The sequence below is a fragment of the Somniosus microcephalus genome, chromosome 5, assembly GCF_052327205.1.
Source record: "Somniosus microcephalus isolate GS21.2 chromosome 5, FLI_Smic_1.0, whole genome shotgun sequence".
Classification (NCBI taxonomy): domain Eukaryota; kingdom Metazoa; phylum Chordata; class Chondrichthyes; order Squaliformes; family Somniosidae; genus Somniosus; species Somniosus microcephalus.
The window spans coordinates 101,767,967-101,795,827 of NC_140991.1; the positions used below are offsets into that span (position 1 = coordinate 101,767,967).

Here is a 27,861-nt window from a genome sequence, read left to right on the forward strand (position 1 = left end):
GTATTTTTGGACCCGATTTCTTGAAAAAAAAATTTTGGCAGAAATTTTAATAATTGTTTAAAATAGTTTTTTAAAGTTATTAATAGTTAATTTAATTATTGGAATGTTTTTTTAACTTTTATTTAAAGTTTAAGTAGTGTTTCGGGCACCCGGAGTTTTCATGAGTTTGACAGGTCTTATGTCTAACTCATGAATGGACTTTTGTAAACTCCCATTGGTTGCCCAGTGCTCACGTGATCCCAGCCGGCTCATCGCACTAAGTACGCCGCTGGATCACGCACGCACAGCGCGCTGGGAGCTGAACCGGGCCACAGACCGGAAATCCACGCAGGCCCAGTCTTCAAATGTCAGCGCGATATGTAAGTGTAGGTTGGGGGCTTGCACCCGCGGAAGCCCCCGACCCGAATTTCTGGGCCATTGTTTTACAGCAGGCTTAGGCACTTCTCACAGGAAGAGAAAAAAGCACTACAGGATAAATTAGAATGATAGATTCTATGGTTTCCATACAGCAATATAACTTGTTCTGTAGATACTGTAGTCAACTGCCTCCGAATACCATCCCCTGCTTTCACTGGGGAGCAAGAGAAGGAAAGGGAACAGCATTGAATTCCAGATCTGTCAGCATTTGGTAGCCAAACAGGATGTAAATGCTCAGAGACACAAGGTGCATCAAGTCTGCCAAGGCTACATGTGAATCGGAGGCAAGCCACAACTGACCTATATTATGAGTGCTAATTGAATAGTGGTTCTCTATTCAGGATTATCAGCTTCAACATCTCAATTGAAACATTATCACAGAATTGGCCTTATGCAGAAGCTGTGGGTCCATGGCAACATGATGTACACACAAAGGTAAAACTTCCGCCGGAGTTCTCCTGATCTCCTGCCTTGGCTTTGGCCATTCTTCTGGGGTTTCTGCTGAAGTTACGTGTGGTTGGGAGAACCACTGTGTAAATTTTACCCCATGTTCTCAGCAAGTAGATACAATTAGAACCTAAATCATCTAAACAATCAGCACAGTGATGAGGTCAGAGAAACAGGAACAAATGTAAAATGTACATATTAAATGTGGGTGAAGCGTGTGGACATTACTCTCTCTAAACCATCTCCTATTTTTTCGAAGGCAGCAATGATGGACTTGTGCCCAATTTCTTCAAGGCAGCAGTCAGAAAATTTGTAAGAGAATGCTGTTCTATGATTGGTCCCTCACTGCTTTGGGGCTCCCCTGCTGTTGGCTGTGAAGGTGCCACTCACTCCATGGCACTCTGCATTGGTACAAATCCCTCCATTAGCAAAACATTTACAGACGACATGAAACTTGGAAGTGTAGTAAACAGTAAAGAACTCCAGCAGAAATTCCTTCACTCAGACGATTGTGAATCTTTGGAATTCTCTGCCCCAGAGGGCTGTGGATGCTGAGACTTTGAGTATATTGAAGGCTGAGATAGATAGATTTTTGGACTCTAGGGAAATCAAGGGCCCCGATTTTCCCGAAGATGCGCGGAATTGTCGGATTCCCCGAATGTCGGGTTCTGACCCGAATCTAAATGGGTCAGCCAGCTGCACGCAATTTTCGCTCAAGTGGCCAATTTATTTCCAGCGTGTGGGCACCCTTGCTAATTGTCCATTTCCAGTCAGAAAGCCCCACAGTATGATGTCATCATTCGTGGTGCTTTTAAAGTGTCCAGCAAGCTTTTCAACCTCTGCAGGCTTCCCAACCAGTCATACAGAATGGCAGAGGAGCCTGCACCAGCTGCTGCCAGCGGCAGAGGCCGAGCTGCCACCAAATTCGATGAGACGTCACTCCAGACATTGGTGGATGGGGTAAGGGCCCACAGGGAGGTCCTCTTCCCTAGCTCAGGGAGGAAGAGGCCTCCCAAAGAGACCAGGGCTGCCTGGATGGAGGTGGCTGCAGAGGTCAACTCTCTGGGAGTCACCCGACGGACATGGATACAGTGCAGGAAGCGCTTCCATGACCTTCACCGTACAGGAAAAGTAAGTATGAAGTTTCCATCACCCTCAACCTGATCCCCATTGCCTTTCCCCAACAGCACTCAGCTTCAGCAATCTCTCCCTCCACATCCCACTTCACAGTCACATCCATGCACCCTTACCCATTCCCTATCTCTCTATCCTCACATTCACATAACTATTCCACCATGCAGCCCTCACACTGCCTCGCACTCTGATGCTTGGAACACAACTGACAACACACAGGGAGGGCCCTTGGTCTTGCAGCCTCACACCATCTTTGTCTTCTTCTAAGTATCTATGCTATGCAATCTTTACACTCACTCCTGCACTCTCACTCAAACTCCACTTGTCTCCCTCATTGCAGGAAAAGAGAGCTCACAATAGACGAGAGCATGCGGGGACTGGAGGAGGACCACCCTCAATCGCCCACCTGAGCCCCTGGGAGGAAGCTGTGATGGAGATTGCTGGGGCTGACGTGCCTGTGGAAGCTGGGGCAGGAGATACAGGAGTAAGCCCGCAAGCTGCTAACAGAATAGTTTCCCATCTCTCTCATTGACATAGCATGAGTTGCTGATATGATTTTATAGATATGTGAAGAGAAAAAGATTGGTGAAGTCAAGCGTAGGTCCCTTACAGTCAGAATCAGGGGAATTTATAATGGGGAACAAAGAAATGGCAGACCAATTAAATACATATTTTGGTTCTGTCTTCACGAAGGAGGACACAAATAACCTCCCAGAGATGTCGGGGAATATAGGGACAAATGAGAGGGAGGAACTGAAACAAATCAGTATTTGTAGGGAAATGGTGTTGGGGAAGTTGACGGGACTGAAAGCCGATAAATCCCCAGGGCCTGATAATCTACATCCTAGGAGTCCGAGCTTCAAACACCGAGACACATCAGGGAGGGGGAGAGTTACCTGGACTCTGTGTTTCAGGAGGTAGTCACACCAATTAGATTAATTAATTCAGATGTAGTCCGTGGCCAGGGACAAGATGGTGTGACTAGAAGTGAGGCAGGTACGGGGATCCAGGAGGTAGTGTTGGAGGAGCCGCAGCCCTTGCTCTTGTCCAACAGGTATGAGGCTCTTACTCCCTGTGAGGATGGGAACGGGGACTGTGGGGAGGATGAGCAACCTGGCCACAGCACCATGGAGGGGGGCCATTCAAGTGGGGGGAGTTAAAAGAAATGTTGTAGTGGTAGGGGATAGTATCGTTAGGGGGATAGATAGGGTTCTTTGCAGCTGAGAGCGAGAGTCCCGAAGGCTGTGTTGCCTGCCCGGTGCCAGGGTTAAGGACATCTCCCCTGGGCTGGAGGAAACTTGGAATGGGAGGGGGAGGATCCAAGTGTCGTGGTCCATGTTGGTACCAACGACATAGATAGGACGAGGAAAGAGGTTCTGCTGAGGGAGTTTGAGCAGCTAGGGGCCAAATTAAAAAGCAGAACCACAAGGGTAATAATCTCTGGATTACTACCTGAGCCACGTGCAAATTTGTCTAGGGTAAATAAAATTAGAGTTAAATGCGTGGTTCAAAGACTGGTGTGGGAGAAATGGGTTTTGCTTCTTGGGACACTGGCATCAGTACTGGGACAGGAGAGAGCTGTTCCGTTGGGACGGACTTCACTTGGCCAGTGCTGGGACTAGAATCCTGGCGAATCGAATAACTAGGGCTGTAGAGAGGGCTTTAAACTAATTAGTTGGGGGGAGGTTTAAGAGAGCGAAAAATAAAAATGACAGCGGAGAAGGCAATAGAGCAAGGTAGTAGTGGGGGAATTAAAAACCAGAGCGTGTCAGGAAGGGACAGAATGTATAATGATAAAGGTAAAGTAGTAAAAGGGGTAAAAGCAGGAATAAATTGTCAGAAAACATATTTGAAAGTTCTTTATCTGAATGCACGCAGCATTCGTAACAAAATAGACGAGTTGATGGTACAAATAACTACACATGGGTATGATCTGGTGGCCATTACGGAAACATGGCTGCAAGATGATCATGACTGGGAACTAAACATACAAGGGTATTTGACAATTAGGAAGGACAGACAGGAAGAAAAGGGAGGTGGGGTTGCTATGTTAATAAAGGATGGAATCACTGCAATAGTCAGAAATGATATTGGGTCAAAAGATCAGGATAGTGAAACAGTTTGGGTGGAGATAAGGAATAATAAGGGGAAAAAGTCACTAGTGGGCGTAGTCTATAGGCCTCCTAACAGTTGCAACTCTGTTGGTCGGAGTATAAATCAGGAAATAGTTGGGGCTTATAATAAGGGAACAGCTATAATCATGGGGGATATAACTTTCATATTGACTGGACTAATCAAATTGGGCATGGCAGCCTTGAGGAAGAGTTCATAGAGTGTATTAGGGATGGATTCCTTGAGCAGTATGTAACTGAACCAACCAGGGGGCAGGCAATCTTAGATCTGGTCCTGTGTAATGAGACAGGATTAATAAAAAATGTCCTAGTAAAGGATCCCCTTGGAATGAGTGACCATAATATGGTTGAATTCCAAATTCAGTTTGAGGGTGAGAGAGTTGGATCTCAAACCAGCGTACTGAGCTTAAATAAAGGAGACTATGAAGGTATGAGAGTAGAATTGACTAAAGTGGACTGGGAAAACAGATTAAAGTGTAAGACGGTACAAGAGCAGTGGTCTACATTTAAGGAGATATTTCACATCTTTCAAGATAAATATATTCCACTGAGGAAAAAGGGGAGTAAAAGAAAAGACAGCCATCCATGGCTTAGTAAAGTAATAAAGGATAGTATCCGACTGAAAACAAGGGCATATAAAGTAGCCAAATCTAGTGGGAGGATAGAAGATTGGGATGCATTTAAAAGCCAGCAAACAATAACTAAAAGATTAATTAAGAAAGGGAAGATAGATTATGAAAGTAAACTAGCAAAAAATATAAAAACAGATAGCAAGAGTTTCTACAGATATATAAAAAGAAAAAGGGTGGCTAAAATGAACGTTGGTCCCTTAGAGGATGAGACCGGGAAACTAGTGGTGGGGAACATGGAGATGGCAAAGACGCTGAACAAATATTTTGTATCAGTCTTTACAGTAGAGGACACTAAAAATATCCCAACACTGGACAAACAGGGGGCAATGGGGGGGGGGGAGGAGCAAAACACGATTAAAATCACTAAGGAGATGGTACTCAGTAAAATAATGGGACTTAAGGCAGATAAATCCCCCGGACCTGATGGCCTACATCCTAGGGTCTTGAGAGAAGTGACGGTAGAGATTGTGGATGCATTGGTGATTATTTTCCAAAACTCCCTGAACTCAGGAAAGGTCCCGGCAGATTGGAAAACTGCTAATGTAAAACCCTTATTTAAGAAGGGAAGTAGACAAAAAGCAGGAAACTATAGACCAGTTAGCCTAACATCTGTGGTTGGCAAAATGTTGGAGTCCATTATTAAGGAAACAGTAACAGAGCATTTGGATAGACATAATTTAATAGGACAGAGTCAGCATGGTTTTATGAAGGGGAAGTGTGATGTTTGACAAATTTGCTCGAATTTTTTGAGGACGTAACAAACAGGGTGGATAAAGGGGAACCAGTGGATGTAGTGTATTTGGACTTTCAAAAGGCATTTGACAAGGTTCCACACAAAAGATTACTGATCAAGATAAAAAATCATGGGATTGGGGGTAATATACTGGCATGGGTGGAAGATTGGCTATCTAACAGAAAACAAAGAGTTGGGATAAATGGTTTGTTCTCGGGCTGGCAATCAGTAACTAGTGGTGTTCCGCAGGGGTCGGTGCTGGGGCCCCAATTCTTTACAATCTATATTAACGATTTGGAGGAAGGGACCGAGTGCAACATATCCAAGTTTGCCAACGATACAAAGATGGGAGGGAAAGCAGTGAGTGAGGAGGACATAAAAAACCTGCAAAAGGACATAGACAGGCTAAGTGAGTGGGCAGAGATTTGGCAAATGGAATATAATATTGGAAAGTGTGAGGTTATGCACTTTGGCAGAAAAAATCAAAGAGCAAGTTATTATCTAAATGGAGAGGAACTGCAAAGTGCTACAGTACAAAGGGATCTGGGGGTCCTGGTGCATGAAACACAAAAAGTTAGTATGCAGGTGCAGCAGATGATCAGGAAGGCCAATGGAATCTTGGCTTTTATTGCAAGGGGGATGGAGTATAAAAACAGGGAAGTCTTGCTGCAGTTATACAGGGTATTGGTGAGGCCACACCTGGAATACTGCGTGCAGTTTTGGTTTCCATATTTAAGAAAAGATATACTTGCTCTCGAGGCGGTTCAGAGAAGGTTCACTCGGTTGATTCCGGAGATGAGGGGGTTGACGTATGAGGAAAGGTTGAATAGGTTGGGCCTCTACTCATTGGAGTTCAGAAGAATGAGAGGCGATCTTATCGAAACATATAAGATTGTGAGGGGGCTTGATCGGGTGGATGCGGTGAGGATGTTTCCACTGATGGGTGAGACTAGAACTAGGGGGCATAATCTTAGAATAAGGGGCTGTCCTTTCAAAACTGAGATGAGGAGAAACTTCTTCACTCAGAGAGTAGTAGATCTATAGAATTTGCTACCCCAGAGAGCTGTGGAAGCTGCAACATTAAATAAATTCAAAATGGAGATAGACAGTTTCCTAGCAGATAAGGGAATTAGGGGTTATGGGGAGAGGGCAGGGAAGTGGACGTGAGTCTAGATTCGGATCAGCCATGATCCTATTGAATGGCGGAGCAGGCCCGAGGGGCCATATGGCCTACTCCTGCTCCTACTTCTTAAGTTCTTATGTTCTTAAGGAAGTGTCCCTGGAGATAGTAGATGCACTGCTGGTCATCATCCAGAACTCGATAGACTCTGGAACAGTACCCATGGATTGGAGGGTAGATAATGTTACCCCACTATTCAAAAAAGGTGGTAGAGCAAAAGCGGGGAATTATAGACCGGTAAGCCTGACATCGGTAGTAGGGAAAATGCTAGAGTCCATTATTAAAGATCTAATAGCAGAGCACTTGGAGAGCAGTGATGAGATCGGACAAAGTCAACATGGATTTACAAAGTGTAAATTGTGCTTGACTGATCTACTGGAATTTTTTGAGGATGTAACTGGTAAAATAGATAAGGGAGAACCAGTGGATGTGGTGTATTTGGACTTTCAGAAGGCTTTCGATAAGGTCCCGCATAAGAGATTAGCTTGCAAAATTAAGGCACATGGGATTGGGGGCAAGGTATTGACTTGGATAGAGAACTGGTTGGCAGATAGAAAGCAAAGAGTTGGAATAAACGGGTCGTTTTCCGAGTGGCAGGCAGTGACTAGTGGGGTACCGCAAGGATCGGTCCTAGGACCCCAGCTGTTCACAATATATATTAATGATCTGGGCGAGGGAATTGGATGTAGTATCTCCAAATTTGCAGACGACACAAAGCTGGGTGGGAGGGTATGATGTGAAGAGGATGTCATGAAACTCCAGTACAATTTGGACAGGTTGGGTGATTGGGCAGAAACATGGCAAATGCACTATAATGTGGATAAATGTGAGGTTATCCACTTTGGTGGCAAAAACAGGAAGGCAGATTATTTTTTTAATAGCAATAGATTGGGAGAAGGGGAAGTGCAAAGAGACCTGGATGTTCTTGTGCACCAGTCACTGAAGGTAAGCATGCAGGTGCAGCAGGCGGTTAAGAAGGTAAATGGTATGTTGGCCTTCATAGCAAGGGGGTTCGAGTACAGGAACAAGGATGTCTTGCTGCAGTTGTACAGGGCCTTGGTGAGACCGCACCTTGAGTATTGTGTGCAGTTTTGGTCACCTTATCTGAGGAAGGATGTTCTTGCCATGGAAGGAGTGCAGCGAAGATTCACCAGGCTGATACCTGGGATGGCAGGAATGACGTATGAGGAGAGATTGTGTCGATTGGGCTTGTACTCACTAGAGTTTAGAAAATTGAGAGGGAACTCATCGAAACCTATAAAATTCTGTCAGGCCTGGACAGACTAGATGCAGGAAGGATGTTTCCGATGTCCGGGGAGTCCAGAACTAGGGGTCATAGTCTAAGGATAAGGGGTAAGCCATTTAGGACTGAGATGAGGAGGAATTTCTTCACCCAGAGAGTGGTGAACCTGTGGAATTCTCTGCCACAGAGGGCGGTGGAGGCCAGTTCATTAAATATATTCAAGAAGGAGTTGGATATATTTCTTAAGGCTAAATGGATCAAGGGATATGGGGAGAAGGCAGGGACAGGGTACTGAATTTGGATGATCAGTCATGATCTCATTGAATGGCAGAGCAGGTTCGAGGGGCCAAATGGCCTACTCCTGCTCCTATCTTCTATGTTTCTATGTTTCTATGATTCTGAAGCCACATCATTTGGACTTATGAGCATCTGCCAAATCCAATGTGCAAGTAGCCTTGGCATCACATCTCTAATTCTTTCCTTTACTCCCCCACAGGACCATCCGGAGCCCCTGTCGCCACTGCCGAGGAGGAAGAGGCTTTGCAGCCAGACTCCTCAGAGGAAGCTCCAGCCTCTGAGGGTGCAGCGTCAGCAGAAGTAAGCGCACCCAGCACCAGCGCAGACACTCACACCTCAGTGGGATCTTCGGGACATAGAGTAGTGTTGTCACCTGGTGTTTCACAGCTCACAAGTGAGCATCAGCAGATTGTGGAGACAGGGACAGCAGTGGAGAGTCCTCGTCGGAGGGCGCAGGCCTCTGCCAGCTCAGCTCAGCTGCATGTCGACCCTATGCCTCTGGGTCCATACGCAAGAGAGGAGGTGATGGATCTCCATGCACAGATGCAGGAGTCTCTGGCAGGTTTTGTCTCCAGGGTCGCTGCGAGTGTGGAGTGAATGGAGGAGTCCATGGCGAGCATGAGCAGAGCCTTATTGGAGTCATTGGCGCATGAAAGCATCACCACGGAAAGGATGGCTACCTCCGTGGTAAGGCTGGCTACCGCCGAGGCGAGGAGGGCTGCAGCCGAGGAGAGGAGGACTGAGGCCAAGGAGAGGAGGGCTGCGGCCATGGAGTAGCTTAGTCACCAGGGTATTGAAAACATGGTGAGTGCTCTGAATAGAATGATATCTCTTGAGGAGCGATGGGCATCTATTGAGCACCAAAACCAGACTTTCATGGAAGTGCCTCTGAGCAGGACTTCCAGTGCAGAGACGGGTCCCCATGGCCCCCCTGATGTGCAGCAGGGTGCTCTCCAGCCACTTGCAGGCGCTGAGGGGGAGCTGACCCATGAGAGGGAGGTTGTTGGCACACCTCAAGGAGTGGGGGCTCCTCTCCACGCGCTCACACTTCCATGCCACTTCAGAGCCCTCGCTCAGAGCCCCGCCAGAGTCCACACCCGAGTGAGATAGGAGTCTCAAGCCCTGCACAGCCGCAGGAGCAGCAGACTGCTGGCGAGCCCTCACAGGCTCGCCACCCCAGAGGACGCCGCCAAAGGTGTCGAGACAGGCGCAGCAGGAAAATGAGCAAGGGGCCTTCACATCTGCTGAAGCCACAGGGGCACCACTACGTAGGAGCACGCGTAAGAGAAAAATAAAGCACCACCAATCACAAGGGTAGTCACTTGGGTGAAAAGTCTTGCAAATAGTTTTAATGCCTTCAGTTTCCTGTACATTAAAAATCTGGTGGCAACTGCTGCAGTTATGGCATCTGTCATTTGGCGAATGGGGATATCACATAGAGGCCTTAGGATAACTTGCAGATGTCAGCAAGCTGGTCAAGTAGGTAGGAATGCGCAGGCATGGGCCACTGTCCACGGTCAGTTAAGAAACATTGAGGCTGCAGTGTTTGATGTACCAGGCTACGCAAATCTGCCCAGGATGAGTGCGTTCCTTGCATTCCGCCCAGCAATGTTCTCACGCACTGATGCCGCTGGTTGGCGGGCCTCTGCAGGATGCTCGTTTCCGTCCTCCTCCTCCTCCTCCTCCTCCTCAGCATCATCCTCAGCATCATCCTCATCCGATGCGGCTCTGTGAGGAGCCTCTTGGTCCTGCGGAATCGGCAAGCCACGACACTTTGCCATGTTGTGAAGCACACAGCATACCACGACGATTTTGGAGACCCTGGCTGATGAGTATTGTAGGGCTCCACCTGATCTATCGAGGCATCTGAAGCGCATTTTCAGCAATCCAATGGCTTGCTCGATAATGCATCTGGTGGAAATGTGGCTGCAGTTGTAGCGCTCCTCCACTTCGTTGGCTGGTCTCCTCAACGGCGTCATTAGCCAAGAGCGCAGGGGATATCCCTTGTCTCCAAGTAGCCATCCTTGAAGTTCATTTGGCGGACTGAATAGCGGAGGCACAGTAGACTGGCGCAGTATGAAGGAGTCATGGCAGCTGCCAGGGTATTTGGCACAAACATGCAAAATCACCTTCTTGTGGTCACACACCAGCTGAACGTTAAGGGAGTGGAAGCCCTTGCGGGTGACAAAAACTCTTGGATTGCGGTGTGGTGCCCTAAGGGCCACATGTGTGCAGTCAATGACGCCCTGCACCCTTGGAAAGTCTGCCAGCTGAGCTAATCCAAGCGCTCGCGCCCTCACACTTGCGCGATCCCTGGTGAAATGGATGTGATTGTGCGCGAGGGCAAAGAGGGCATCGGTTACCTGCGTGATGCAAGTGTGTGCGGCCACCTGGGAGATACCGCTGATGTCTGCTGCTGATCCCTGGAAGGAGCCTGAGGCATAAAAGTTGAGTGTGGTGTGTGGTGTATGTAACCTGTTCCACCTTAAGAGAACTACCTTAAGAGATGTACTACTTTCTCTTGGCTGCTGTAATACCGGTGGTGACCACACCGGTATATAAACGTTGTGTAGGGATTTGCTGGGCAGTTCAGCCCTGACCTCCGAATAGTAAAGACCTGTTAAAGTTATTCTTGTGGTCTGTGTCCAGTGATTTATAATAAGCATAACTGGGACACACAGACTTAACAGTGGCGACGAGTCCGATCTTACCCTGCGGCAGTTTTACATCCAAGGCAGCTTCGTCCTCAGAACGGGCGTTGAGAAGAGGCATCCGCCCTCATCATCCTGCTGAGCACCATCGCACGGGAGGCATCGAGAACCCAGGTTAAAAAGAAAAATTCTGACCACAAAGCCCTCTATCAGCGACAGGCAGTGATCATCCCTTCTACCACGGTGGTGGGTAAGCCGATCAGCGACACGAGCAGAAAGTCGACCGCGTTGACTGTGGAGTGGGGGAGGGAAAACGGAGGAAAAAGGGCGGAGAACTCGACCACGGCCGGTGAAAAGGGCCGGGCTGCAATCGAGGCCGAGAGGCGCAGCGACTGGGGCAGCTTAAGGCATGAGAGCTGCGGAGAACTCAAACGCAGCCGGTGTAAAGGACCGGGCTGCATGCGGGGCTGAGAGGCGCAACAGCAGGGGAAGCGTGAATGCCCACGGGAACCGCGGGGGAGTAAAAGCAGCGTCGGGGAATTGAGAACCGCTGGGGAGGCGAGAACGGCAGCAGCACGGCAATCGCCATTGCAGCCAGCGGGGGAAGAAGGCAAACACGGGAATCCGCCATTGTAGTCGGCGGGGGAAGAAGACGGGCGCGGGAAAGACCGCCAAGCGCGGGAAGCCGCCATTTTAGTAGGCGGGGGAAGAAGACAAGCGCGGGAAGCCGCCATTTTGAGAAAAAGAAAAATTTAAAAACTTGCAAGGATGCCTAAACATGGGAACATTAATACCTTTGATAGCGATATCAAAGATTGGACCACGTATGTAGAACGCATGGAAGTTTATTGTAAAGCAAATAAGGTACCAGATGATGAGAAAGCACTAACCTTATTAAGCTCAATGGGTGCGAAGACACACGGGCTATTGGAGCACCTTCTATCACCAGATAAACCGGCGGATCAGACTTTCGCGAATATTGTTACTGTCCTGAAAAATCATTTAAACCCCACGCCGCTGATGATAGCGGAACGATTTAAATTTTACAAAAGAACGCAGCTGAAAGACGAAAGCAACGCTGAATTTTTAATTGAACTGCGTAAGCTATCAAAGTACTGTCAGTTTGGAACAGGACTAGCAGATGCGCTGAGAGATAAATTTGTGTGTGGATTGTTAAAAGAAGGAACACAAAAGCGACTGCTTGAGGAGAATGATCTTACGCTTGATAAAGCTGTCACTATTGCAGCATCGCACGAAGCCGCAGCGAGAGGCACTGCGGAAATGCAGCTACGGTCACCGGAACTCAGCACCAATCAAATGGTCTTGGGTACAGTAAAATGTTATCGTTGTGGAAAGACAACACACGATCAGAACCAGTGCTGGTTCAAAAATCAGGAATGCAGAAAATGTGGCAGGCTTGGTCACATAGCTAAAGTATGCCGGTCAGGAAAGAAGACCAGCAACAAAAAGTCACCGCAGGAAAAGTACAGAAAGGTACACAAGGTGACAGAGAACAGTTCAAACGAACAGAAGTCAAATTCAGACTCCAGCAGTAATGAACTGGGTAGTCTAAGAGTACACAATGTTGGTAATGAAGCAGACCTCCAAACAATCTGGGTCACACTTCAGGTAGCAGGAGTCCAAGTGAAGATGGAATTGGACACTGGATCGGCATTGACGGTCATGACTAAGCAAGATTACAAAAGGTTATTCCCACATATTCCCCTACGGGATACGGAGATTGTATTGAAAACATACACGGGGCAAAGAGTATACCCCATCGGGAAGATAGAGGTAAAGGTGGTCCACAAGGGCAAAGAAAGCTGAGGAATGGACTTATATGTGCTACCTGAGGGAGGTCCACCACTACTGGGACGGGAGTGGATTAGGAAAATAAATATGGACTGGCATTCCTTAAAAGCACTAACGGTAGATTCCGGTAACAAAGATGTCAAACCTAAACGATTGTCCAGAATATTGGACGATGCTAAAGAGGTGTTCCAACAGGGACTGGGAACACTGAGAGGAATTACGGCAAACATCAAGGTTGAAGAACATGCAAACCCGAAATTTTTCAAAGCCAGACCGGTACCTTATGCGATACGACCTGCTGTGGAAGCTGAGCTGGAAGGGCTAGAACGTTCAGGAGTACTGTCTAAGGTAGACTGGAGTGAGTGGGCCACGCCCATTGTCCCCGTCATGAAGCGTTCATCGAGCAACAAGCCGGGGGAACCGGGGAAGGTTCGCATCTGTGGAGATTTCAAGATCACTGTTAATCCGGTGCTTCACACGGTGCAGTATCCGCTTCCGCGGATTGAGGATATCTTCGCTTCGTTGTCTGGCGGGAAACACTTCACCAAGATAGACCTGGCGCAGGCGTACTTACAGATGGAAGTCGAGGAAGAGTCACGCCAGTATCTCACGATCAACATGCATAGAAGCTTGTACCGGTATAATAGACTGGTTTTTGGAGTGGCATCGGCTCCAGCAATTTGGCAGAGGGCCATGGAGCAGGTATTACAGGGAATTCCAGGCACGCAATGTTACCTGGACGATATTCTGATTACAGGAGATGATGACGAGGAACACCTTGCAAATTTGGAACTGGTGCTCACCAGATTGAAAGAATATGGACTTCGAGTTAATCGCCAGAAATGTGAGTTCTTTCTGAAGCGGATCTCGTACTGTGGTCATGTCATTGACCAGGAGGGGCTTCATAAGTCTCCTGACAAGATCGAAGCTGTTGTGAAGGCTCCCGCTCCGGATAATGTATCCCAGTTGAGGTCGTTCCTAGGGTTGATTAACTATTACCATAAGTTTCTGCCAAATTTATCCACGGTGCTGCATCTGCTGAACGCTCTTTTGCAGAAGGGAGTACCATGGAAGTGGAGCGAGGACTGTAAGAGGGCCTTTCGCAAAAGCAAGGCATTGATCACCTCAGAGGAAGTGTTGGCTCACTTCAACCCAACGCTGCCTATTCATTTGGCTTGTGATGCTTCTCCATATGGTATTGGGGCAGTACTCTCACACAAGTTGCCAAATGGCCTGGAGAGGCCAGTTGCGTTCGCATCCAGATCATTGACCTCCGCTGAGCGCAACTATGCTCAGATAGATAGGGAGGCTCTCAGCCTTGTGTGGGGAGTAAAGAAGTTTAATCATTACCTGCAGGGCCAAAGGTTTACGCTTCTGACAGACCACCAGCCGTTGGTATCCATTTTTAACCCTAAGAAGGGTGTTTCGGTGATGACAGCACAGAGACTCCAGAGATGGTCCCTTTTCCTAGGGGCACATCAATATCAGATCGAATTCAAAGGTACAAAGCAGCATGGTAATGCTGATGGGCTGTCGCGCCTGCCACTACCTACAGAGGAGGAGACACCGACGGTTGACCCTGTTGAGTTATTTCACTCGACCATCATCGAATGTTTACCAGTCACCAATGCAAGTATTGAAAGAGAAACCAGGAACGACCCGACACTTTCCCGGGTCTACGAAGTGACAGTGAAGGGATGGCCAGCACATGGTGATCCACTGTTACCGGCATTCTCAGCAAGACGAGAACAGCTGTCCGTCTGTCAAGGAACATTGATGTATGGAACAAGGGTGATTATTCCTCCTAAGTTAAGAGAGAGAGTTCTAAAGGAACTGCATGAAGGTCATCTGGGGGGAGTCAAGATGAAAAGCCTTGCTAGGGCTTATGTGTGGTGGCCGGGTATCGACCAACAGATAGAGGATCTGACAAAAAGCTGCTCAGGGTGCCAAAAAGTGCAAAATGCACCTCCGATTGCACCGCTGCATCCATGGGAATTGCCTTCAACCCCATGTCAATGTGTACATATTGACTTTGCTGGTCCATTCATGGACTCCATGTTTTTAATTGCGGCGGACGCACATTCTAAATGGCCAGAAGTGATTAAGATGACTACCACTACCTCGGAAAAGATGATGGCGGTGCTAAGAACGATATTTGCAAGAAATGGATTGCCAGAACAAATATGTTCAGACAACGGACCGCAGTTCGTGTCAGAAGAATTCCAGAAATTCATGAAAAAGAATGGGGTGAAACATTATACCTCTGCCCCATATCATCCGGCTACAAACGGGTTAGCTGAGAGATTTGTACAAACGTTCAAAAAAGCAATAAAGGCCATGAGCGAAGATCAGATTCCACTACAACACAAGGTGGACAAATTCCTACTGGCATATCGAAACGCCACTCATGCAGTGACAAACCAAAGTCCTGCCATGATGTTCTATAACAGGAGGTTGCGGTCCAGGTTGGACTTGTTAAAACCAAATGTGCGGAGGAAAGTTGAAAACAAACAGTTCCAGCATATAAATAACAAGACCACTCGGAGTTTCGAAATAGGACAACCAGTGTTAGCCCGGGACTATAAAAACGAGAAATGGCAATCTGGAACAATTCGGGCCAGACAAGGACCCCTGATGTACACGGTAGATATTGGTGAAAATGTAATACGGCGTCATGCTGACCAACTGGTAGAATCGAGAACAAGGGTCGAACCCAGGGTTACGGCAGAGACAACCGTGGAAGAAGTTAGTGAACCTGAAGCATCTCCCTCAGAAGTGAATGTACCTGAGGATGATGTCCAATCCATAAGAGATCAACTAGATGAGTCACCCCAGCAACGAGAATCAGAGACCCCTGAAAGGCGTTATCCAACTCGAATCAGGAGGCCTCCTCAGAGACTGAATCTTTGAACTGTTTTGCATGAAGTTGTATATATATATATATCTATAATATGTTATTATGTTATGTTAAATGGGGATATAACTGTTAAGCTAAAAAGGGAGGATTGTGGTGTATGTAACCTGTTCCACCTTAAGAGAACTACCTTAAGAGATGTACTACTTTCTCTTGGCTGCTGTATACTGTAATACCGGTGGTGACCACACCGGTATATAAACGCTGTGTAGGGATTTGCTGGGCAGTTCAGCCCTGACCTCCGAATAGTAAAGACCTGTTAAAGTTATTCTTGTGGTCTGTGTCCAGTGATTTATAATAAGCATAACTGGGACACACAGACTTAACATGGTGGTGACTTTGATGGCCACTGGTAAGGAGTGTCAACCTGGTGCTCTGGGCTCCAGGTCTTGCTGGAGCATTGCGCAGATGTCAGTCACAACCTCTCGCGAAAGTTGGAGCCGCCTCTGGCACTGCTGCTCAGTCATGTTGAGGTAGCTCACCCTGTGTCTGTAGACCCTGTTTGGAGGGTACCTCCTGCGCCAACGGCCTTCCATGCGCTGGCCCCTTCTGGCCTGTGCTGCCTCAGGTGGCTGAGCCGCAGCCTATCGCTCCTGCTGGTGCTGCTGTTGTTGCTGGTGCTGCTGTTGTTGCTGGTGCTGCTGTTGTTGCTGGTGCTGCTGCTGTTGCTGGAGCTGCTGTTGCTGGAGTTGCTCCAGCCTCCTCTGCTGTTGGAGATCCTCTAATGCCAGGAAGGGAAGGAACAAAAGGCCTCCCATGCTTCTGGCAGATGCCTCCGTTGAGGAGGCGCTGAGTTAGGGTGGTGAGAGGGGCTTTCCAGGAGCTCACACTGGAGAAGTGTGTGAGGCTCCAACCTTCCACAGCTGTGCCTAAGCCTTCAACAAGTTGCCCCAAGCCTTCAGCAACAAGGTCCTGCAGCCTACAAATGCTGGCTGATTAAATCTCTTCAGTCCTGATTGACCTGCAGCTGAAAGCAAGCAAGCCAACTTTGTTCACGCCAGGTTTCATCAGCGGTGTTCCCACCAGGCATGTTTTACGTGGGGAAAGGCTGAAAATTCCAAGGGACCCTGAAAATAGGATTAAACATGCCAATTATTGATCATTAGACTCCTGCCGACCTTTCCCGCCTGCTGCAGGCGGGACTGATTCGGGTTGCGCTGAAACACGGGGGCGAAAGTCGGGCGGGACGGGGAATCGGGCGGCGGGGGGTCGCGACCCCCTATTTCTGCGATTTTTCAGCCCCCGCCCACCTGAAACCCCGCCCGACGGCTGGGGGAAAATCAGGGCCAAGGGATATGGAGATCTGGTGAGAAAGTGAAATTGAGGTCGAAGATCAGCCATGATCTTATTGAATGGCAGAGTAGGCTCGAAGGGCCGTATGGCCTACTCCTGCTCCTATTTCTTATGTTCTTATAGTAATAGACTTCAAGAGGACATAGACAGGCTGGTGGAATGTTGAACACATGGCAGATGAAATTCAACGCAGAAAAGTGTGATGTGATACATTTTGGTAGGAAGAATGAAGAGATACAATTCAGCTAAATGGCACAATTTTAAAGGAGGTGCAAGAAAAGAGAGACCTTGGGTGTTTGTGCACATATCTTTGAACGTGGCAGGACAGGTTAACAAAGCAATTAATAAAGCATATGGGATCCTCGGCTTTATATCTAGAGGCATGGGGGAAAAATTCAGTTGTTTGCGCCTCCCGTTAGTGTAGTGTATGTGCCTTTAAGAGCCCCCTGTGTACTGTAATGCCGGTAATGGCCACTCGGGCTATATAAGCCTGTATATTGTGTTGTATCAGTTAGTTCACCTCCAGACTTTGTTCAGTAAACACCTGTGAAACTAACTCCTGCCTTCAGTGTCTCTATTAACACACGGATACAACAGTGGCGACGAATTGGAAACGGACTTACCTGCAATTCGGCAGCACCTCAAGGACATCGATTCCTCAGACGTCCAAAGTCGAAGAAAAGCAAGAAAAAAAACCAAAAAAAAACTGTGGTTTCACCAGCTAGCCGAGCTGGTGGCAAGTACTGCAATAATCCTTCCTGGGCGGCGGGCTGGGGCCCCATCGGCTGGCTCTGCAGCGAGGCCAAGCAGCGAAGGCGGAGGCAAGCAGAAACAGACGGGGGGGAGCACTCGAGAGACGGCCGGCGCTGCAAAGCAGGTCGGCGTTCCGACCTAGCAGAGAGGGGGGAAAAAGTCCCAGAGAGTCCGGCGGGAACGAGTCTCCACCTGTAAAAAAAAAAAATGCAGAAAACAGCGTTGTCAGCAGCAGCAGCGGTGGGAAAACACGGGGAACGCCATATTTTTTCTGCAGGAAAGAAAGGAAAGCGCGGGAAGCGCCATTTTTTTCCAGGATGCCTAAGGCTGGCAATATTGATGCTTTTGATAATGATATAGAGGACTGGACCACATATGTGGAAAGAGTGGAGGTATATTGCACAGCAAATGGAATAGAAAATGATAAAAAGGCGTCAGTACTTCTAAATCTAATGGGCGCAAAGACATACGGGCTGTTACGAAACTTAATCACTCCAGCCAAACCAAAGGACAAGAATTTTAAGGAAATTGTTGATACCCTACAGGAGCACTTTAACCCAACACCGCTGCTGATAGCGGAACGATTCAAATTCTTCAAGAGGAATCAGCACAAGAATGAAAGTAACGCTGATTACCTCACCGAATTGAGAAAGCTATCAAAGCACTGCCAATTCAGGGCAGGACTGGCAGATTCTCTTCGAGACAAATTCGTCTGCGGTCTCCAAAGTGAAGGAACACAGAAAAGGCTGCTTTCTGAGAAAGATTTGACACTGGACAAGGCTTTCAGTATGGCTGTATCATACGAAGCAGCCGCAAGAGGAGCTGCAGAGATACAGCAAAAGACACAGGGCTTTGGCACCCATGAAATGACACAGGGTTTCGAGAGATGTTATCGCTGCGGCAGATCCACCCATGACCAGAGGGACTGCTGGTTCAAGGACAAAGCATGCAGGCAATGCGGAAAGAGTTGACACATTGCACGGGTATGCCGATCTGGAAAAAAAAAATCCACGGACAGGAAAAAAAAAATCAATAAAGAAAAGTACAGAAAGGTACAAATGATGACAGACAGTAGCTCCGAATACCAGAAGAGCGATAGCGACTCCGGAAACAAGAGACTAAGCTGTCTCAAATTACATAATGTAATTGCCAAAGAAGATTACCAGACCATTTGGGTTACCCTCACGATAGCAGGGTCCCCAGTTAAAATGGAGCTAGATACAGGATCAGCTCTGACCGCCATAAATCGACGGGATTACGAGCGGCTATTTCCGCATATACCTTTAAAAGACTCATCCATTATCTTGAAAACATATACGGGGCAGAAAGTATACCCCAAAGGAAAAATAAGGGTGCCTGTTGTATACAACGGCAAGGAAATACAGAAGTTGTATTTATACGTTCTACAAGATGGTGGTCCACCGCTGTTGGGACGTGAATGGATCAGGAAGATACGTTTAGACTGGCACTCCATTCAGGCACTGACGGTGACCAGTAAGAAAAAAAATGATGATGACGCCATACCTGAACGATTAAAAGACATCTTGGCCAACGCCAAAGAAGTGTTTCAAGAGAAACTAGGAACCTTGAAAGGCATCACCGCCTCAATAAAAGTGGAAGATGCGGCAATTCCCAAGTTTTTTAAGGCAAGGCCGGTGCCATACGCAATTCGTCCAGCAGTCGAGGCAGAGCTGGAGAATTTGGAAAAGGCAGGCGTATTATACAAGATAGATTGGAGCGAGTGGGCAACACCCATCGTCCCGGTCATGAAGAAAATGTTGAATAATGATAAATCTGAAGAAGGGAGAAAAATTCGCATCTGTGGAGACTTCAAGGTGACTGTAAACCCGGTCCTTCACACGGTACAGTATCCTCTTCCGAGGATAGAAGATATTTTCGCCTCACTATCCGGAGGGAAACGTTTCACCAAAATTGACTTGGCACAGGCATATCTACAGATGGAGGTTGAAGAGGCCTCTAAAAAGTATCTCACGATAAAAACACACAAAGGCCTGTACCAGTACAATCGACTGGTTTTTGGAGTAGCATCAGCTCCAGCTATCTGGCAAAGAGCTATGGAGCAAGTCCTCCAAGGGATTCCGGGTACTCAATGCTACCTAGACGACATCCTTGTAACAGGAGAAAACAACAACGAGCACCTTGCCAATTTGGAGCAGGTGCTCACTAGGCTGAGAGAACGGGGCCTATGAGCAAATCGCCCCAAGTGCGAATTTTTCCAGAATGAAATATCATATTGTGGCCACATAATTAATAAGGAAGGGTTGCATAAGTCACCTGAAAAAATTGAAGCGGTCATAAAAGCCCCAGCACCTGAAAATGTTTCACAATTAAGGTCGTTCCTGGGATTGATAAATTACTATCATAAATTTTTACCGAACTTATCAACTCTTCTGCACCCTCTTAATGAACTGCTACAAACAGGAGTAATTTGGAAATGGAGCAAAGACTGTAAACGTGCCTTCCATAAATGCAAAGACTTAATCACGTCCAAGGAAGTTTTGGCTCATTACAACCCATCACTGCCAATCAGACTGGCGTGCGATGCATCCCCTTATGGCGTAGGAGCGGTATTATCGCATAGATTCCCTGATGGCTCGGAACGGCCGATAGCTTTTGCGTCACGCTCATTGAACTCAGCTGAGCGTAACTATGCCCAAATCGACAGGGAAGCACTCAGCCTGGTGTGGGGAGTGAAGAAATTCAACCATTACCTACACGGACAAAAATTTACCTTGTTGACTGACCATCAACCCCTCATCTCCATATTCAACCCTAAAAAGGGTGTTCCCATTATGACAGCGCAAAGGCTACAGAGGTGGTCCCTTTTTCTAGGGGTACACCAATATGACATAGAATACAAAGGATCAAAACAGCATGGGAATGCTGATGGTTTATCGCGCCTACCGTTGCCAACGGTAGAAGAGGCACCTACAGTAGACCCAGTGGAGATGTTCCACTCTACCATAGTGGAATGTCTACCAGTAGCAAATTCGGCCATTGAAAGGGAAATGAGAAATGAGCCGACTCTCTCACGGGTCTACGATTTAACAGTGAAGGGATGGCCAGCACATGGCGAACCACTGTTGCCAGCATTCTCGCAAAGAAGAGAACAGCTGTCAGTGTGCCGAGGAACCTTGATGTGTGGATCCAGAGTGGTGATTCCACCCAAACTCCAGGATAAAGTGCTAAAGAAGCTTCACGAGGGGCATCTGGGTGGAGTGAAAATGAAGAACCTAGCTAGGGCGTTTGTATGGTGGCCAGGTATCGATGGAGACATCGAAGAAATGACCAAGAGCTGCCTAGGATGCCAGAAGGTCCAAAACGCTCCACCACAAGCCCCTCTACATTCATGGGAGTGGCCCTCATCTCCATGGCAAAGGGTACACATCGACTTTGCTGGTCCATTTATGGACTCAAAGTTCTTAATCGCGGTTGATGCACACTCCAAGTGGCCGGAGGTAATAAAGATGTCCTCCACCACCACGGAAAAAACCATCACAGTATTAAGGACCATATTTGCCAGGAATGGGCTACCTGAACAGATCTGTTCTGATAATGGACCGCAATTTGTGTCCGAAGAATTCAGGAAGTTCTTAAAAAACAATGGGGTTAAGCACTACGCGTCCGCCCCATACCATCCCGCCACCAATGGATTGGCTGAAAGGTTTGTCCAGACCTTCAAGAAGGCCATAAAGGCCATGGGTAATGAAGACATAAAACTTCAGCGTAAGGTAGATAACTTCTTGTTTGCATACAGGAATGCAACACATATGGTTACAAACCAAACTCCCGCCATGATGTTCTTTAAGAGAAGCCTAAGATGCCGGCTGGATTTGATCAAGCCAAACATCAGAAGGCACGTGGAGAACTGGCAATTTCAAGGCATGAATGAAAGGCCAACTAGAACCTTCCAGATAGGTCAACAAGTTTTGGCCCGGGACTACCGTACCGAGAAATGGCAGCCTGGAACTATTTGCACATGACTAGGACCGCTGATGTATACCGTGGACATTGGAGAAAGCATAATAAGGCGCCATGCTGACCAGATCATAGAGTCATCCGAAAAGGGACAACCTACACCACAACTCTATACGCCTAATGGTGAAGTAGAGATACCCATAGTATCTACCTCCGATCCGGTGATACTGGAACCAGATGAACCCGACACTGGCATTCAAGCCGGATCAGCCTTGCCAAAAGAACCTACTACACCACCAGAAACGACTACACCACCGAGGCGTTATCCGGACCGAGTCAGGAAGCCTCCAGAGAGACTGACTTATAATTGATTAACTGCAGCAATGTGTAGATTATTGTTTTTGTAACATGTAATTAATGATTACTTAAAATATTATGTACTGGTTGGCTAAAACGGGAGGAATTGTAGTGTATGTGCCTTTAAGAGCCCCCTGTGTACTGTAATGCCGGTAATGGCCACTCGGGCTATATAAGCATGTATATTGTGTTGTATCAGTTAGTTCACCTCCAGACTTTGTTCAGTAAACACCTGTGAAACTAACACCTGCCTTCAGTGTCTCTATTAACACACGGATACAACAGCTAGCGCCTTAAGAGGGCGCTAATGGGGCATAAAGCAACTCGTGCCCGGGCACGGCAATGTTTGCGCTGCTCGCGAAATTAACTAAACATTTTGCGGCAGCGCTAAGGACTACCACCACGATCTCCTGCGCCGGCAGATCGTGATGCCAGTTGAGTGCGCAACGCCCTGGTAGTGCCCCGTACCGGATATTGAGTGGCGCCCCCTGCCTTACCTCCTGCTGCTAGCAACGACAGGTTGAGAGGAGCGTTTTGCTGTCAGAAAGGGACTGGGGGAGCGCTATTTAAAGGCGACCGCTTCCTGCCTTTTTTTGTTGGTGACATTTTTGTACCACGCATTGAGAGAGAGAGAGAGAGAGAGAGACTTCTGGTGAGATTCAACGCTGTGTGAAGGTGTTTTGGGTACTGAGCAGCACTTTGCAGGTTCATTTTGATTTGCTTTTCCTTGCTTCGCCAGCGCTCTGAGGTAGCGACTCGCTTCTCGGCATGTGCGCCTTAAGACAGGTGTGAAGCGCCTGATTTAGCGCTCCAGTCACCTCCAGGGGCGATAAAAGCCAAGTTTGCCGTCAGGCGATAATTAGCGCCAGGCACTAAACTTTGCGCACGGCTGATAATGGCGCCCCAAACGGGGCGATACTGAATTTTTCCCCCATAGAGTACAAAATCCAGGAAGTGATACTAAAGCTTTATAAAACACTAGTTTGACCCCAGCTGGAGTATTGTGTCCAATTCTGGGCACCACACTTTAGGAAGGACGTGAAGGCTTTGGCCTAGAAATTCGGTGGCGCGTCTCGCCTGGGCGCCGGAAGTACCGCCCCGGAAGGAGCCGCGAGCACCAGCCAGAAATTCAGCTTCAGCGCCCCAAACGAAAGCCTCTACCGCCGCAGGTAGGCCCCCCTGAACCGGTCGCAAATTGCGACCGGCGTTACAGCGGGGGGCGCTACCAAATTTCGCGATCGGGGTGGTAGCGGGGTGCTGCGCACACCGATGACGTCATCGGTGGTGGCGCAGCGCTACAGGCTAACGCCGCCATTAGCGCCCTGCTAAATTTCACGGGAGGCGTGGCCAGTGGCGCTAAACCCACTAAGTGCCCTCTTTGGGCGCTAACTGGTGGCGCAGCCCACCGAATTTCTAGGCCTTTGTCTCAAAAGAGACAAAGGGTGCAGAAGAGATTTACTAGAATAGTTCCAGAGATGAGGGACTTCAGTTATGTGGATAGCCTGGAGAAGCTGGGGTTGTTCTCCTTGGAGCAGACAAGGCAAAGAGGAGATTTGATAGAGGTATTTAAAATCATGAAGGATTTAGATAGAGTAAATAAAGAGAAGCTGTTTCCAATGGCTGAAGGGTTGCTAATCAGAAGGCACAGATTTAAGATGGTTGGCAAAAGAACCAGAGGCGACATGAGGAAAAACTTTTTTCGGCAATGAGTCGTTAGGATTTGGAATGCACTGCCTGATGGGATTGAAACTGATTCAGTAGTAGCTTGCGAAAGGGAATTGGATAAATACTTGAAGGAGAAAAAATTACAGGGATATGGGGAAAGAGAGGGGGAGTGGGCCTTACTGGATTGGTCTTCAAGAGAACCAGCACAGACTCGATGGGCCGAATAGCCTCCTTCTGTGCTGTACTATTCTATGATTCTAAGTAATGTCCAAGGTGCTGTGCTGCTCATGGAAGACACTAAGTATGAAACTAATGCCTTGTGTTCCGGCATCAACTCGTGTCTAAAGGCAGGTCCAGTAGCATGCCAATCCTTTGCCAATGCACTGGAGACACGGGGGGCAATTATCCGGGGGGTCAGCGGGCAAGGTCGATGGCGATGGTTGGGACCCCGCTGTCAACCCACCGCTACGCGCCTTTCCCAATGGCACATGTGTGATCTCCGATCCAACCTGCAGAGCCGGATGGCCCAATTAAATCAATTATTGGGTTGTTGACAGACCCTTAATAATGATTTTAACTTTACCTTTTCACTTTAACTGCCATGGGGTCCACGCTGCCCGGGAACCACATCTGTAATCCTGAGGCAGGAGTTGAATGGCCATTGAATCAGCTGATTAGTTGACCACTTGAAATGTGCTATAAAAGCTCCCACCTCACAGCCGTTCACTTTCTAAGCGCAGAAGCTGTTACTTACTCCATTTGGAACACAGATTGAGCTTTATGTAGGCTGCAAGTGTTCAGTGCCACCTTATTGGAACAACCTCTCTCACCATTGGAAGCTTGCTTTTGTCATCTCAACTTCACCTGCCATCTATTCCATCAGCATGGGTACCGTTTATACTGTTTCATCTTGGTCTTCAGAATCTGACCATGATCAGCCCTGACACCAGCAGCACCAGGCACATCAGCAACACCAACAACCTTCTCCTCAATGCCTTGATGCTGTACAGGGCAGAGGGCATCAGCGCAGGACTGCACCGCGCCGGAGGCAATACCCCTAACACAGCGTATACAGACAGAGGATGAGCTTCATCAATGTGACTGAGCAGCAGTGCCAAAGGAGGCTCAGGCTATCATGCCAGTTCGTCGCAGACATTTGCACATTACTGGAGGAAGACCTGCAGCCCATAGGAATGGGTGGACACGCCTTTGGACAGCTGTCAAAGTCACCACTGCCCTCAACTTCTTCGCCTCAGGCTCCTTCCAGGGATCTGCAGCAGACATTTGCGGCATCTCGCAGTCGGCTGCCCACAGATGCATCACACCGGTCACCGATGCACTCTTTGACAAGTCAGCCAATGATATCAACTTTTCCACCGATGAAGCCAATGTTGCTGGGCGTGCGCTCTCTGGCTGGCTTCCCACGGGTGCAGGGCATCATCGACTGCACATATGTGACCATCAGGGCACCCCATCAAAACCCAGGAGCTTTTGTCAACCGCAAGGGCTTCCACTCCCTCAATGTGCATCTAGTCTGCAACCATAGGAGGTTCATCATGCATGTGTGCGCCAAGTACCCCGGCAGCTGTCATGACTCTTTCGTCCTACGCCAGTCCACCCTCCCTCAGCTCTTCGCACTGCCAAACAGACTTACTGGCTGGCTGCTTGGAGACAAGGGCTATCCACTGAAGACGTGGCTCATGACACAGTCCACCCTCCCTCAGCTCTTCGCACTGCCAAACAGACTTACTGGCTGGCTGCTTGGAGACAAGGGCTATCCACTGAAGACGTGGCTCATGACACCTTTGAGGAGGCCAAGTAATGAGGCTGAGGAACATTATAACGAAAGCTACATCTCCACCAGATGTGTCAGAGAGCAGACAATAGGCTTGTTCAGAGACCTTGACAGATCTGGAGGAGCCCTTCAGTACGTACCAGCCAGGGTCTCCAAAATCGTAGTGGTCTGCTGCACCGTGCACAACATAGTGCATCAGCAGGGATTAGCACTGCATGAGGAACAAGGCGCAGTGCGCACAGCCTCTTCAGAGGAGGAGGAGGAGGAGGAGCAACATCAGGTGGAAGATGAGGATGAGGAAGACCTGGAGGAGCAGGTGATCTAGATGCCACCAGTACACGAGCACAGTGCTGCCTGTGAGGCCAGGGATGACCTCATCGTGGCCAGATTTACTTAACTTTACGCAGCACAGCCATGTGCCTGGCACATGCGTCGCCAGGTTGGCTACACCCCACATCCATACCATAAAGCATCCTTACAATGACCAGTCCATTCTTTTCACAATCACCATCATTGCTAGAACTTAAGGTAGCTCTGACAATTCACTCTGCCACTTCCAATTGTGCACACAAATTTTCATGTTTCAAGTTTTGAAAATAAATGATTTTATACAAAAGGTTATTTCAACGTAAACTTAACAATAACATTGAACAAAACACCCAAGTTGTTAAGTCTGTGTGTTCCAGTTGTATTAAGATTAATTACTGACACAGACTACAAGAATAAAGTTTCAACAGGTCTTTACTAGTTGGAGGTCAGGACTATACTAAATACAATATCACTACACAGTACTTATATACCGGTGGTCACCACTGGTATTACGTATACAGCAGCCAGAGAAAGTAGTACATCTCTTAAGGTGGAACAGGCTTAAGTTCTCTTAAGGTGGAACAGGTTACATACACCACAATCCTCCCTTTTTAGCTTAACAGTCATATCCCCATTTAACATAACATAATAACATATATACATATATAACTTGAGGTATAAACAGTTCAAAGGTTCAGTCTCTCAGGAGGCCTTCTGATTCGGTTTGGATAACGCCTTTCAGTGGTCTCTGATTCTTGTTGCTGAGGTGACTCTTCTTGTTGGTTTCCTATGTATTGGACGTCATCATCAGGTACAGTCCCTGCCGAGGTAGATGCTTCAGGTTCATTAACGTCTTCCACAGTTGTCTCTGTCGCAACCATGGGTTCGACCCTTGCTCTTGATTCTACCAGTTGATCCGCATGATGCCTTATCACATTGTTACCAATATCTACTGTGTACATCAGAGGTCCTTGTCTGGCCCGAATTGTTCCGGACTGCCATTTTTCGTTTCCATAGCCCCTTGCCAACACTGGTTGTCCTACATCGAAACTTCGAGTGGACTTGTTATTAATATGCCGGAACTGTTTGTTTTCCACTTCCCTCCGCACATTTGGTCTTAACAAGTCCAACCTGGACCGCAACCTTCTGTTATAAAACATCATGGCAGGACTTTGGTTAGTCACTGCATGAGCGGCGTTTCGATATGCCATTAGGAAATTGTCCACCTTGTGTTGTAACGGAATCTGATCATCGTTCATGGCCTTTATTGCCTTTTTGAATGTTTGGACAAATCTCTCGGCCAACCCGTTTGTCTCCGGATGATATGGGGCAGAGGTATAATGTTTCACCCCATTCTTCTTTAAGAATTTTTCGAATTCTTCCGACACGAACTGTGGTCCGTTGTCCGAACATATCTGTTCTGGCAATCCGTTCCTTGCGAATATTGTTCTTAACACCGCAATTGTCTTTTCTGAAGTAGTGGTATTCATCTTGATCACTTCTGGCCATTTGGAATGTGCGTCCACCGCAATTTGGAACATGGAGTCCATGAATGGACCAGCAAAGTCAATATGTACACGTTGCCATGGGGCTGAAGGCCATTCCCATGGGTGTAGTGGTGCGATCGGAGGTGCATTTTGCACTTTTTGGCACCCAGCGCAGCTTTTTGTCAACTCCTCTATCTGTTGGTCAATGCCCGGCCACCATACATAAGCCCTAGCAAGACTTTTCATCTTAACTCCCCCCAGATGACCTTCATGCAGTTCCTTTAGAACTCTTTCCCGTAGCTTGGGAGGAATAATCACTCTTGTCCCGTACATCAAAGTACCATGGTAGACGGACAGCTGGTCTCGCCTTGCCGAGAATGCCGGTAACAGAGGATCACCATGTGTTGGCCATCCCTTCACTGTCACCTCGTAAACTCAGGACAGTGTCGGGTCGTTCCTGGTTTCTCTTTCAATACTTGCATTGGTGACTGGTAAACACTTGATGATGGTCGAATGAAATAACTCAACAGGGTCAACTTTCGTCGTCTCTTCCGCTTCAGGTAGTGGCAGGCGCGACAGCCCATCAGCATTGCCATGCTGCTTTGTATCTTTGAATTCTATTTGATATTGATGTGCCCCTAGGAAAAGGGACCATCTCTGGAGTCGCTGTG

General features: G+C 47.8%; 1 protein-coding gene across 1 annotated transcript in view; it reads left to right on the forward strand.

The window, feature by feature from the left end:
* hecw1b (HECT, C2 and WW domain containing E3 ubiquitin protein ligase 1b) overlaps positions 1–27,861 on the forward strand; it is a 773,289-nt gene that overhangs the window by 433,684 nt on the left and 311,744 nt on the right. The window lies entirely within an intron of this gene.